This window comes from Hemitrygon akajei, chromosome 12 (genome assembly GCF_048418815.1).
Source record: "Hemitrygon akajei chromosome 12, sHemAka1.3, whole genome shotgun sequence".
Classification (NCBI taxonomy): domain Eukaryota; kingdom Metazoa; phylum Chordata; class Chondrichthyes; order Myliobatiformes; family Dasyatidae; genus Hemitrygon; species Hemitrygon akajei.
In genome coordinates, this window is record NC_133135.1 from 37136319 (window position 1) to 37151497 (window position 15179).

A 15179-nucleotide genomic window follows, 5' to 3' on the forward strand; every position below is an offset into this window, starting at 1 on the left:
GGTCATCGCCTCTGTCTAGTTCCCCTCCTCCTTCCCATTCTTCCATGGTTCACTGTCCTCTCCTATCAGAGTCCTTCTTCTTCAGCCTCTTCCACATATCCCCTCACAGCTTCTTACTTTATCACACCCGCTTCCCCACCCATCCACCTTCCCCCTCACTTGGTCTCACCTATCATCTGCCAGCTGGTATTCTTCCCCTTCTCTCACCTTCTCATTCTGGCTTCTGCCCATTTCCTTCACAGTCCTGATGAAGGTTCTCGGCTCAAAACACGGATTCCTTACTCCCCTCCATAGATGCTGCCTGACCTGCCGAGTTCCTTTTGTGTGTGTTGCTCAGTATATCTAATAGCTTGTTCAATTAAAAATCACTTTTAATGTAAGAAACATACGTTGTTAATGCATGAATGTCAGTAGCAGAGCCATCCCCTTCCACCAGGAGTGATTTCATTGGAAACAAAGGATTATGACTAAAAATTAGCCTGATAGCCCCAGGTGCACAAAACCCTGAGAAACATTGATGTCAGCTGGGAAATTTATGTAGTGCTTGGAATCAATAAAGCAGTTTTCTGAAATGACACCTGTAGCTCAGATGGCTGACCTTGAACTACATTTTTGAATTAGTTCATTGACATGAAAAACCCACAGTCATGGATGAGCTACCTTACAGCTGTACTGCACCTGAAAGAAAAAAATGGTTGGCCTGCAGCAGGATGATTTAGAACCGATTCCCAGGCTTCATTGAGGAGTAACAGTGAGAGAAATGGGAAAAATAGCAAGATTCACTTCTGTCAATTATATCAAGGAAGCCACACACACACAGCATCAGGTTAGCTTCACTTCATTTCACAACTCAGGATATTTGATGACTAATTAAAAAAAAAGCAATGAGGTGAAGACAAAGATTAATTTATACTACACCTGGAAATTTGTAAAAGGACTCTGAAGTTTATGTGCATAAATCTTTGGATGGAGTAGAACACAATGAAAGGTTTGTTGGCAAAGCATTTGGGATCTTGGAGTTCAGAAAATAAATAAGCTATTGTCAAAAGTGGTAGATTTATCCTGAACCATTGTAAGGCCAGGTTGAGTCATGGTATTTCCTCCAGTTCTGGTCACAACTTATTAGAAAGGAAGTGAAGGCCCTTGACAGATGCAAAACTTATTTCTGAGAATGATACCAGGAATGAGGGATTTTAGATATGTAGTTCAAACAAGAGATGACTCCTTCAAACAAAGGAGTTTGAGTAGGGATTTGACAGAAGTGTACAAGGATACATACAACAGTATAAGGTAGAGAAAGAAAAGCTGTTCATGTTAGAGTGTTGGTGTTCAAGTAGTAGAGTAGGCCTCCGTTAGTCTCGGTAGACCATGGATTTGCGCCTTGGAAAGTTTCCAGGCCGCAAGCCTGGGCAAGGTTTTTTTTAATGGTAGACCGGCAGTTGCCCAAGCTGCAAGGCTCCCCTCTCCACGCCACCGATGTTGTCCAACGGAAAGGCATTAGTGGTTCATGTAACTGCTATCAGAAGGACAACAGGGCACAGATTAAAGACTCTGGGAAAGACACATCAGGAAGATGAGAAGAATAACATTTTTAGGCAGCAAGCGGTAATAACCTGGACCATGGAATCAAATGATTTCAAATGAAAAGTACATAGGAATCTGAGGGGAATAACTTCACAGGGCTACAGCAACACAGTGATGTAATTGAATTGATTGGGCTACTGAACAGCGAGCTAGCCTGAACACAATAGACTATATAGTTTCCTTTGTGCTACTATGTCTATGACTCTATAAGATAAATTTTTAGTGTGTCTGGGGAGCTACATCAAACAAGGCACTTCAAATACTGCAAATCTGAAACATATTGCGAATTCTCAGCAGGTCAAGCAGCATCTGTGGAAGGGGAAAACAGATATAATAGTACCTTGCCAGATTTGGTAAAACCTGTCGGAGTTGTTGTAGAAGGTAAATGAGGTGTTACTACATCCATTGGGATGTATCTAGCAGTCGCAATCATAAGTGCCTGTCCATTTGCTGGAATACCTGGGTAGCACATGAGGAGACTCCATCTATTTTCTCCTTCTCTGCCTGTTTGCCTCTTTTCTTTGATACCTTCCATCTGTTGAAATGTATCTGTGGTCTTCTGAAGCACTGCTCACCTCACTGCCTTTGGTTCTAGGCTTCAGAGCTACAAAGCCTCGAGTCATTTCCTGGAGCCATCCTGCCAATACCTTCAGATCTGAAAGTTGTGAGCAGAGGTTCAGTCATATACAAAGCAGAAGAAGTCCCAGAAAACAATGAGCTGCATTTTTTTCTCCTCTAAAGACTTTTGATAATACCTAATCTGTGATCTGAAGAACACCAGAAGAAATCCAGAGTCAGTATTACCTTAACCAACAGGTGCATCATTCATGTAAGTACTGTCTTTTCAAGTGGAATTCCTCTTCTTTCTTTCTCACTCGTGTTTCATAGTACCTCTGATCTTTTTAACAACCAATTCACATCAGAATAATACTGTGCCTTGCATCCCAGAATCAGTTGCTGGAATCCTGTGCAAAAGGTTACACATGACATTATTAAGTTAAATTGTTCATCACTCCCATCCGAGCAGTTAAGACTTGTAACACTGTACTTAATAAAAGCAGACACAGAAATCTGATCTGCAATTCTCTTTTCCTAATAAAATTACTAAACTCGAATGGAATTTAAAGAAACAGCCAAATAATCAGAACCGGTCAGCTGGTTCTTTTTGTTATGTCATTATCATGACGAGAGAATATAAAAGACTCAGGGAAAAGGTCACATCAATTTCCTAACATGGATTTTCATCTCCATGTTAATAGCTTTTAGTCTCTCATACCTGTCACACTGGCAGACCGGGCAATACATGCTTTCAGTTGGATTCTTCTTCATCCTTGATGTGGAATACTGGATGTAACTTGGATTGTGTGGAGAGGAGTATTGTAGAAGGATTCCATAGGTAGCAAGCCAGTGGATGTGGCTTGGTGGTGCTAATAAGAGTTAATTTACACTGGATGTAAGTCACAATGCCATATCCTTCCTCTATTAATTTCCAGGGTTCTTTTGGTTAAAGTTAATTACATTTTGGGGGCAGCATGGTAGTATAATTGTTAGTTACAGCAACATTTCCTAGGTTCAGTTCTACTGCTGTCTGTAAGGAGTTTATTCAATCTCCCCGTGAACACGTGGATTTCCTCCAGGTGCTCCGGTTCCCTCCCACATCCCAAAGATGTACAGGTTAGTAGGTTAATTGGCCACATAGGTGTAAATTGGTGATGCTAGCATGCTGGGCCAGAGGATCCTGCTACTGTGCTGTTTCTCTAAATGAAACAAAAAGTTCCTTTAGCCAGCAACCCATGATTGACAGTCAGGGTTTCACAAAACCTACGGACATTGTGAAATAAACAATGAAATCAGCAAGTCAGCAACATGTCAAAGTTAATGCAAATCCGATATGCTTGAAAGAACAATGACCAATTATTTAGTAACTATTAAATGCAAGCAAGGAGGTTCTGCAATGCTGTATATGTGCCATGATGGCATTAGGCAGAAGGACCATGCTAATACTTACTTGAGACTTAATAATAATCAAGAGAAAGATCTCTGCACCTCCGATAGTCTGTTGCTACATTACACCATGATATTCTTAACAGTGTGAAAGTCATCAGTATATGTTAATTGCTCACCTGCTGGAAAAGGAACTGAAATTGTTTTATTATTTTCACATGTACCGAGAAACAATGAAAAGATTGTCTTGCAAACTGTCCATACAGATCAGATCATTACACAGTGCAGTGAGATCGTACAGGGTAATACAATATTAAGGCAGAATAAGGTCCAACAGCTACAGAGAAAGTGCTGTGCATGTAAAAAATAAGGTACAAGTTAATAATGAAGTAGTTTGTAAAGTTGAAGGTTCAACTGATCTTACTAGGGGACTATTTAATAGTCTTTTAACAGCAGGGTAAAAACTGCCTTTGAACTTGCTGGTGTGTGCATTTTTGTATCTTTCGTCCAATGAAAGAGGGCAGAAAAGAGAATATCCAGAGATGGTGGAGGCTTTGATTATGCTGACTGCTTTACTGGTGCAGAGGATAGAGACAGAGTCCAGAGTCCATAGAGAGGAGATTGGTTTCCATGATGTGCTGAGCTGAATCCACAATTCTCTGCTGTTTCTTTGGTTATGTGCAGAGCAGTTGCCATTCCAAGCCATTATGCATCCAGATAGGATGCTTTTTATGGTGCATTGATTAAAAATTGGTGAGCATTGACGGGGATTTGTCAATTTAAAAAAAAAACTTTCTGAAGAAGTAAAGGCATCTGTGAGCTTTCTCGACATCTACATGCTTGGACCAGGATAGACTACCGGTGAGGCTCAGTGCTGGGAACTTGAAGCTCACAACCCTCTCAGCTCTTTGTTTTGCTGACATAGAAGGAAATGTTGTTGTTATAGCAACATGTTACTAAGCTCTCTGTCTCCATCCTGTATTGCATCTCATCATTATTTGTGATATCTACTGTGGTGGTATCATTTTGAAACTTGTTGATACAGAAAGTTTACTTTCTATTTGATTTATTTTATGTTAGGTTATGAAGTTAGTTTCAATCTACAAAGACTTAATTTCCAGAAATATATAAGCTAGAACATTGTGTTATGATGAAGGGTCTTTGCCCGAAAATATTAACTGTGTTTCTCTTGTCACAGGTGCAAACTGATTGGCTGAGTATTTTCAGCATTTCCTGTTATTAAAATAGAACATTATTTAGATTTAATCTGTGGTTGAATAACAGGCTGATGAGTCTTAAGATCAATTGTAAACAAACTCTTGCAAGCTAGGTTTGTTTTGGCAAGTTATTAAGGGTTGTCTAGCTACTTGCACTCTTAAAGTAGAATAGATTTTTATTAATGTGGTCAAACAAAGTCTTGAGCAGATGAGTCATCTTTGCTACTGTAAGATTCCATGTCAAACTAACTGCCTAGTTTTAATAAAAATAAATAAATACTTCATTAGAGGAATAGTGATGTTCATGGGCTCATGGAACTTTCAGAAATCTGATGGCAGAGGGGAAGAAACTGTTCCCAAAATATTGAGTGTGGGCTCCAGTGCCACCTCACTGATGATAGTAATGAGAAGAGGGCGTGTCCCAGATGGTGAGGGGCCTCACTTTCTTGAGGCAGCACTTTTGGAAGCTGTCCATGACGGTGGGGAGGCTTGTACCCTTGATGGAGCTGGCCTCGTCTATAATTCCCTGAAGCCCTTTATGATCCTGTGTATTGGAGGCTCTGCAGTAGGCAACCAGTCAGAATGACCTCCATAGTATATTTGTAGAAATTAATAATAATAACTTTAAGCACAGTTTAAGAAACAGACCTGCCAATTATCTTTTGAGGGAGAGAGTTTAATTTTAAGAGACTGGCAGAAAAAGACCTGAAAGCTCGAGCTGGATTATGAAACAAACATGATTCCATGATGTATTCTTAGTCCCAAGCCATTAAAAACATTAAAAGCAAGTAAGAGAAATTTAAAATCAATTCTAAGATACACAGGAAACCAATAGCTAGGACGGGAATTATATCTTCCTTCATCCTGGTTTTGGTTAAAAGTCCAGCAGCGGCATTCTGAATGACTTGAAGTGTGTCAATAAACTGATTTGGAATGCCAGTAAAAAGTGCATTGCAGTCATCTAATCTATTTGATTTAAAGGTGTGGCTTAGCATTCAGCATCATTACATGACAATATTTCAGTTTTATCTTAATTTAGTTTTAGGAAATTATTGCTCATCCATTTGTTTATTGTAAGCATACTGCAAATCAGCGAAAATAAGTTGTTAACATCATCAGGCTCAACTCTGCATAACTGTGGAAGTCACTTTTATGCTCTCTAATGATGTTTCCTACGAGGAGCATCTGTTTAGTGACACACCAAACTTTATCAAACTCCTGATGAAGTAAATCTGCTGATGTATCTTGGCTGTGGATTAATATGATGGGCCCAGGATAGATCCTCTGAGAATATGACACTCAGGAACTTGAAGCTGCTCACCCTTTCCAACAATGACATTTTAATTAGGATTGGTGACATATCCTCTTTGCTTCCCCTGCCTGAAGTCTACAATCAATTCCTTAACCTTGCAGAGGTTGTGTGCAAGGCTTTTATTGCATTACCATAAGACCATAAGATATTGGTGCAAAATTAGGCCAATTGTCCCATTGAGTTTGCTCCGCCACTTCTGCATGACCAATCCATTTTTCCATTCAGCCCCAATCTCCTACCTTCCCCCCCACCCTCACCCCATATCCCTTCATGCCCTGACCAATCACGAATCTATCAACCTCTGCCTTAAATATACATAAAGATTTGGCCTCCACATCTGCCTGTGGCAATGAATTCCACAGATTCACCACTCTCTGGCTAAAGAAATTCCTCCTCAACTCCATTCTAAAAGGACTCCCCTCTATTCTGAGGCTGTGTCCTCTGGCCTTGATACTTCCAAGCATAGGAAGCATCCTCTCCACATCCACCCTATGAAGGCCTTTCGCCATTCAGTAGGTTTCAATGAGGTCACCCCTCACTCTTCTGAATTCCAGTGAGTACAGGGCCAGAACTATTAAAGGCTCTTCATAAGACAAGCCATTCAATCCTGGAATCATCTTCATGAACCTCCTTTGAACCCTCTTGAGTTTCAGCACATCCTTTCTTAGAAAAAGGGTTCAAAACTACTCACAATCCCCTAGTGAGGCCTCACCAATGCTTTATAAAGTCTTAACATTACATCCTTTCTTTTATATTATAATCCTCTTGAAATGAATGCTAACATTGCATTTGTCTTCCTTACCACAGACCTTTAGGGAAGTAACCTTTAGGGAATCCTACACAAGGACTCCCAATTCCCTTTGCACCTTGTTTTTTATATTTCCTCTCCTTTCAGAAAAAAGTGTTACCCGTTCAATTCTTCTACCAAAGTACATGACTGTGCACTTCCCAACACTGTATTCCAAATGCCATTTTGTTACCCATTCTCCTAATCTGTCTAAGTCCTTCTGTAGCATCTTTACTTCCTCAAAACTACGTGCACCCCCGCCTATCTTTATTTTGTCTGCAAACTTCACAACAAAGCCACCAATTCTATCATCCTATCTTCATTTTGTCTGCAAACTTCACAACAAAGCCATCAATTCCATCATCCAAATTTTGTCATATAATATAAAAAGAGTCAGTCGCAACACAGACCCCCGCCAATCAGCCACTGCTTTATCCATGCTAGAATCTTTCCTGTAATACCATGGTAATGTAACTTGTTAAGCAACCTCATTTGTGTGACCTTGTCAAAGGACTTCTGAAAGTCCGAGTAAACAACATTAACCAATTCTGCTTTGTCTGTCCTGTGTGTTATTTCTTCAAAGAATTCCAACAGATTTGTCAGGTAAGAATTTCCCTTGAGGAAACCATGCTGACTATGGCCTATTTTTTTGTGTGCCTCCAAGTGCCCTGAGACGTCATCATTAATAATTGAATCCAAAATCTTCCCGAGCACTGAGGTCAGGTTAACTGGCCTATAGTTCCCTTTCTTCTGCCTTTATTCCTTCTTGAAGAGTGGAGTGACATTTGCAGATTTCTATCTTTCTGAACCATTCCAAAATCTAGTGATTCTTAAAATATCAGTACTAATGCCTCCTCAGTCTCTTCAACCACCTCTTTCATAACTCTGGGGTGTACACAATCTGGTCCAGGTGATTTATCTACCTTCAAACCTTTCAAATTTCTAAGAACCTTCACTCTGCTAATGGTAACAACACACACTTCATGCCCCCTGACATTTTGAACTTCCACCATACTGCTAGTGTCTTCCACGGTGAGAACAGATGCAAGATAGTTATTCAGTTTGTCCACCATTTCCTTGTCCATTACTACCTCTCTAGCATCATTTTCCAGCAGTCTAATATCCACTCTTGCCTCTCTTTTACACTTTATGTACCTGAAAAAGATTTTGGTATCCTCTTTGATATTATTGGCTAGCTTACTTTTATATTTCATCTTTATCTTCTTAATGACTTTTTAGTTTCCTTCTAACAACACACACACAAAATGCTGGTGGAACACAGCAGGCCAGGCAGCATCTATAAGGAGAAGCACTGTCGACGTTTCGGGCCGAGACCCTTCGACAAGACCCGTTTCGGGTCTCGGTCCGAAACGTCGACAGTGCTTCTCCTTATAGATGCTGCCTGGCCTGCTGTGTTCCACCAGCATTTTGTGTGTGTTGTTTGAATTTCCTCGTATTTGCTCTTTAGTTGCCTTCTGTTGGTTTTCAAAAGCTTCCCATACTTCTAACTTCCTACCAATTTTTGCTCTATTATATGCCCTCTCTTTTGCTTTTATGTTGGTTTTGACTTCTCTTGTTAGCCATGGTTGTGTCATCTTGCCTTTAGCATACTTCTTCCTTGTTGGGATGTCTATATCCTGTGCCTTCTAAATTGCTTCCAGAAATTCCAGCCATTGCTGCTCTGCCACCATCCCTGCCAGTGCTCCTTTCCAATCAATTTTGGCCAACTCCTCTCTCATGTCTCGGTAATTCCGTTTCCTCCACTGAAATACTGTTACATCTGACTTTAGATTCTCTTTCATAAATTTCAGGGTGAATGTGAACATATTATGATCGCACGCCCCTAATGGTTCTTTTACCTTACGTTTTCTAATCAATTCTGGTTCATTGCACAACACGCAATCCAGAATTTCTGATCCCCAAGTTGGCTCAACCACGAGCTGCTCTAAAAAGCCATCTTGTAGGCATTCCAGAAATTCCTCTTCCTGGAATCCAGCACCAATCTGATTTTCCCAATCAGCATACATTCTGAAGTATTGAAATCCCCCATGATTTTTGTAACATTGCCTTTTTAGCATGCATTTTCTATCTCCTGTTGTAATTTGGAGACCACATCCTTACTCCAGTTTGGGGGTCTATATACAACTCCCATCTTGATCTTTTCACCCTTGCAGTTCCTTATCTCTATCGCCAATGATTCAACACCTTCTGACTGTATGTCACCTATTTCTAATAACTTGATTTCATTTTTTACCAAATGAGCAACACTGCCCCCCTCTGCTTTCCTGCCAGTCCTTTCAATACAATGTGTATCCTTGGACATCAAGCTCCCAACCATCTTCTTTCAGCCATGATTCAGTGATGCCTACAACATCATACATGCCAATCTGTAGTTGTGCTGCACGTTCATCTACCTTATTCTGTATACAGCAAACATTCAAATATAACACCATCAGACCTGTATTCAACCTTTTTGATTTTGTCCGCCCTTTATGTTGCAACTCACCCTGTAGACTGCAATTTTGCCCTCTTCTCACCTCTTCTCACTACACATTGCCTCTGTTTGTAAACCAGCTACCTGATCTTCAGCATTACCGCCTGCCTTTCCTACGATACTTGCATTAAAACATAAGCAGCTCAGGACAACAGTCGCACTATGCTTAACCTTTTGATTCCTAACTTTGTCCGAGGTCTTACCGACATCTGCCTCCACAACCTCTCCATGAATTGTTCTAGCACTCTGGTTCCCTTCCCCCTGCAACTCTAGTTTAAACCCCACCATGCAGCATTAACAACACTTCCTGCTAGGATATTAATCTCCCCCCAGCTGAGGTGCAAACTGGCCCATTTGTACAGATCCCACCTTTTCTGGAAGAGCCCAATGATCCAAAAATCTTATGCCCTCCCTCCTACACCAACTGTTAGCCACGTATTAAACTGTATAATCTTCCTGGTTCCGGCCTCACTGGCGTGTGGCATGGGGAGTGATCCGGAGATCACAGCCCAAGAGGTCCTGCCTTTAAATTAGCATTTAACTCCCTGAACTCCCAGAACCTGGTCACTCATCCTACTCATGTCATTAATACCTACATGGACCATGACCACTGGATGATCACCCTCCGATTTACGAATGCTGAGGAGTTGATTCAAGATGTCCTGGGTCCTGGCAACTAGGAGGTACCATACCATCCGGGAATCTCGTTCCCGTCCACAGAACCTCCTCTCCATTCCTTTAAATAATGAAGCCACTTTCACCACAACATGGCATTTCTCTCGCCTCTCCTTCCTATTTACAGAGCGGGACTCAGTGGCAGAGAACTGACCACTGTGACTTTCCTCTGTTAGGTCAACACCCTCAAACAGCATCCAAAGTGATTACCTGCTGTTGAAGCGGATGGCCACTGGGTCTTTAACTCCTTTTGCCTTCCTGATTGTCATCCAGTTTCCTGTGTCCTGCACCTTCAGAGTAACTACCTCGCTATATGTCATATCTATCACCCCTTCAGCCTCCTGATTGATCTGGATTTCATCCAGTTCCAGCTCCAACTCCTTAACATGGATTGTTAGAAACTGCAGCTCGATGTACTTCTCACAGTTGTAGTCATCAGGAATACTGGAAGTCTCCCTGCCTTTCCACATCCTGCCTGTTATCTCTACTGTCCCAGTTGAACAGATATAAAGAAGAGGAGATTTTATTTACCTAGAGCATTTGTTTTTCTTTTGCTTTCTCTGACTGAAGACTCAAAGAGCGGAAGTATCAAGATCACCACTCTGACTCTGTCCACTGCAACAATGGCTGCTGCACTTGCCCCTGCCTTCCTTCAGTTTGCTCTTGTTAATCAATCTCAAATTCAGATTGGTCGCCGGTCAAAGCTCTATTACACTGCCATGACCCACTGCTGCCTTCTTCACTCGGGCAGTGGACCTGAGTGAAATCCCCTCCTAACAAACTTCCAATGTTACCACTTGACCACCCAATCTATTTCACTCCTGTAGGCCTCCTTATCACCATCTGAGATTAATCATCAGATAAACACCTAATTCTTGCCTTAATGCACTATCAATTCAGGTATATTTCATTCACTCTTGGCTCCTCATGCGGCCTTGGATCAATTGGACAATACTAATACTTACGTCAGACTGCTGTTTATTGATTACAGCTCAGCGTTTAACACAGTCATCCCTACAGTTCTGATTAAAACGTTCCAAAGCCTGGGCCTCTGGACCCTCCTCTGCAACTGGATCCTCGACTTCCTCTCTGGAAGACTACAGTCTGTGTGGCATGGAAATACCATATCCACCTCGCTGATAATCAACACTGGCGCACATCAAGGACGTGCTCTCTCTGCACCCATGACTGTGTGGCTAGGTACAGCTCAAATATCATCTGTAAATTTACTGATGACACAACTATTGTTGGCAGAATTTCAGATGGTTACGAGAAGGTGTACAGGAGCAAGATAGATTGCCTAGTTGAGTCACTGCAACAACCTTGAACTCAACATCAATGAGACCAAAGAATTGATTGTGGACCTCAGAATGGGTTAGATGAGGGAACACACACCAGTCCTCATCGACGGATCACAATTGGGAAAGGTGAACAATTTGAAGTTCCTGGGTGTCAACATCTCTGAAGAACTACCCTGGGCCTGATATATTGATGCAGTTACAAAGAAGGCACAATAGTGTCTGTATTTCATTAGGACTTTTGGGGAGATTTGGTGTGTCACCAAAGATACTCACTAATTTCTACTGATGTACTGTGGAGAGCATTCTAACTGACTGTATCACCGGCTGGTATGGGGAGGGGGAGGGTGGCACTGCATAGGATCAGAGTAGGCCAAGCTGCAGAAAGTTGTCAACTCAGTCAGCTCCATCATGGGCACTAGCCTCCCCAGCATCCAAGATATCTTCAAGGGGCGATGTCTCAAAAAGGCTGCATCTGTTATTAAGGACCTCTATCACTCAGGACATGCCCTCATCTCATTGTTACCATCAGGGAGGAGGTACAGGGAGCCGGAAGGCACACACTCAACATTTCAGGAACAGCTCCTTCTCCTCTGATTTCTGAATGGACATTGAACCATTAACAACAGCTCACTACATTTTTGCTCCCTTTGCACTACTTATTTCATTAAAAATTTTAAGTACATATACACTTGTTACTGTAATTTACAGTTTTTGTATGTATTGCAATGTACTGCTGCCGCATAACAAATTTCACAACATATGCGTTGATATTCTACCTGATTCTGATTCAAAGTCTGATAGAATATGGCTGCTAGATGATACTAAAAGAGCATGGGCTAAGATCCTGATTCTGCCCGAGAGAAAGAAAAATTCTGGGTACACATTAACAATCTTCCTACAATTATGAAAGATACAGTATGTTCATTTACGAATTTAGCATGATAAAATCATTGATAACACTAAAGATCAAATCTGTGCCTTAACTGAACAAGTGAGAAAGCACAAGCAGAAGTGCGTGCGAGTCCGAGAGAACCTCGGAGTCAAATTGGGAAAGGGTGGTGAAGTAGAGCGATGTGCTCCGAGGGGTGCTCCTTGGATAACCCCCCCTTCATCGGACAATAATCCACAGCAGCGCCTCTATCTGCATTTAGAAGAACTGCAGAATGGATTTGACATGGATGCTACAGTGACCTCTAGTGATTCACGCGATGATGACAGCGATGAGAAAATAGGACTGTCAGCCTTCCCTGAATTAGCTCCTTTAAAGACCAAGCAAGTGAAGTTGGGCAGGCAGTAAGGTAGATCCTATAAAAAAAGACAAGTGTTTTCTCACAATACTGTTGAACCTGAGATTGGTCCGATTAAACCAGAGGTTCCTAAGCAGGGGTCCACAGACGCTTAAAAAAGGTTGGGAACCCCTGCTTTAAAAGTAGTTTCAATGACCTGGAATGAACTTCTGCTTGTTAATAATATATATGACCTGCACCCATATGATGGCATTCTTGTTTTGGCGACTGTGTTGTCTCCTCGTCAAGTAAAAGTGTTGATGCAAAAAGTTAATACTGATGTAGGAGAGGATAACAAAAATATTTAAGGTGGTTGAAATGCCATTGAGGTGTGGTTGCATGAACAAACCCCACACCAGCAGACTGAAAAAAGGCAGTCAGCTGCGTGAGAAGAACTCTAAGAATGTCCGTAAATATGAGGAATGCTTCTGAACAATGTGGTTGAACAGCTCAGGAATTCTAACAGTAAATGAAGGCAACATAGAATAATCTGACTAGAGTCCATTCACGTCAATCTTTATGGATGGCCTGAGGCCAGATGTTGCCAGAATGGTTAGTTTAACACAATCAGATTGGAATGAACCTGACAATTCATACAGTCAGTCAGTGGATGTTGCTAACCAAGTGGCATGAGACTTGGAAGTCTGAATAAGAACGTCACAGGCAGGACTGCCTGTTGACCAACGACAGAAGCAAAACCAAGTCCCTGAAGAAGCACGTCACTATTGTGGTAAAATGGGACATCGGGCTAGAGGTTGGAGGACCAGATAACAAGGTCGTCAATGGAAACAGGCTCAACCATCAGCTCCACCAATGTGAGTAGACCCTGACCCGACACCTGATCAACAAGTGCAGCGTTTGGATGGAGACTCAAGGTGAAAAAGAGAACTAGATCTTTCCATGCAGCCCTTGCTCATCCTGATAGAGCAAAAAAAAGGCAGTCTATATGTTAATGATTGTAAAAAAAAATGTGCTGAATTCTTATTAGATACCAGATGCAAAAATGCAAAGTCTAACTGAGCAATACTCACAAATGTGTATATGGTGCTGGAGGTCAGAGAGTAACTTCAGCCAAAACCAGACCAGTTGAGGTCCCCAGCTTGGTCTGCATCGACAAAAAAGATAGTTTTATATGGGAGACATCTTGCAACCTGTCCTTGGATTGGATGTATTGCTGATCCTAAACTTTAGGGTAAGGTTGTCTGGAACCTAATGCAGTTGGTCAAATATGAACTAAGAAACCACCCATAACGGTGGCCTGCCGGAAATGGACCCTTTCATGTTTACTGGTAAGGTACCCCTATGTACTAAGCAGTTTCCTCTCAACGAAGTATCTGTGGAAGGCATTTTACCCTTCGTTAATCAGCTGGTGGAACAGAGAATTTCTGTTGAAACTCACAGTCCATCAAATGGTCTGGTTTGGCCTTTTAAGAAAGTGAATAACAGCTTTGGTTTATATGTTAATAATCAAAGCACTGACAAATTAACTATTCAAGTGACCGAACCTTCAAACATTTTCAACGTACTGAAAATGTCACACAAATGCTTCACAGTCATTGACATTGCCAATTGGTTCTGGTCTGTATCTTGACACCTGATGTCAGCTGTGGTTTGCTTTCACAATCAATGGTCATTGCTACAGGGAACGAGGCTGATACAAGGCTTCTACATCTGCCCAATTGGTTACCACATGGTTTTAAAGCAATATCTGGCAGATTTACCATCACTCAATATCTGGATGGTGTCCTGATTGCATCTGACACTGCAGGCCATCATGAACATGATGTAATTTCCTTACTCAATTATCTGTCCTCCAAAGGCAACTTCGGACAAGGCATAATTGTAACAAAAATAAGTTGTTTACTTGGTACAAAGAATTTCTCAGGATAAGCAGGAAATCGCTGAGGATCATATGAAGGCTATCATTTCAGCAAAAGCCCCTGCAACATTCCAGTGATTCTGATCATTTCTGGGCTTGTGGAAATACAACAGAGCCTGGTTGATTAATGTACTGGAAATGCACAACTATTCAACAATTTGTTGAAGGGCCACAAGTACTTGACTGACCAGTGAGACTAGAGCTAGATGCCATAGGCTTTGGATGAAAGGTTTAGTATTTAAAGGGAATCTGAGGGAAAACATCTTCAGACAGTGGATGGTGTGAACGTGGAACAAGCTGCCAGTGGAAGAAGTACATATTAGTTCAACAGTACCATTTAGGAGAAGTTTGGATAGGTGCATGTATGAGAGTGGTTTGGAAGAATATGGTCCAAATAAAGGAGGCCTTTTCTGCTTGATTGCTGGGGACAAGTGATGTTCCATAGCATTCAGAGCTGAGTCCGCTACTGTTTAGGTTATATGTTCATGATCTGGTTGAAGGAATTGATGGTTTTGTGGCCAAGTTTGCAGATCATACACAGGTAGTGTTGAAGAAGCAGGGAGTATACAGAATGATCTCAGGAATGACAGGGTTAATGTATGAGGAATATTTGATGGCTCTGGACCTGCACGTACTGGAATTTGTGAGAATGAGGGAGGATCTAATTGAAACTGACCGAATATTAAAAGTTTTAGATAGA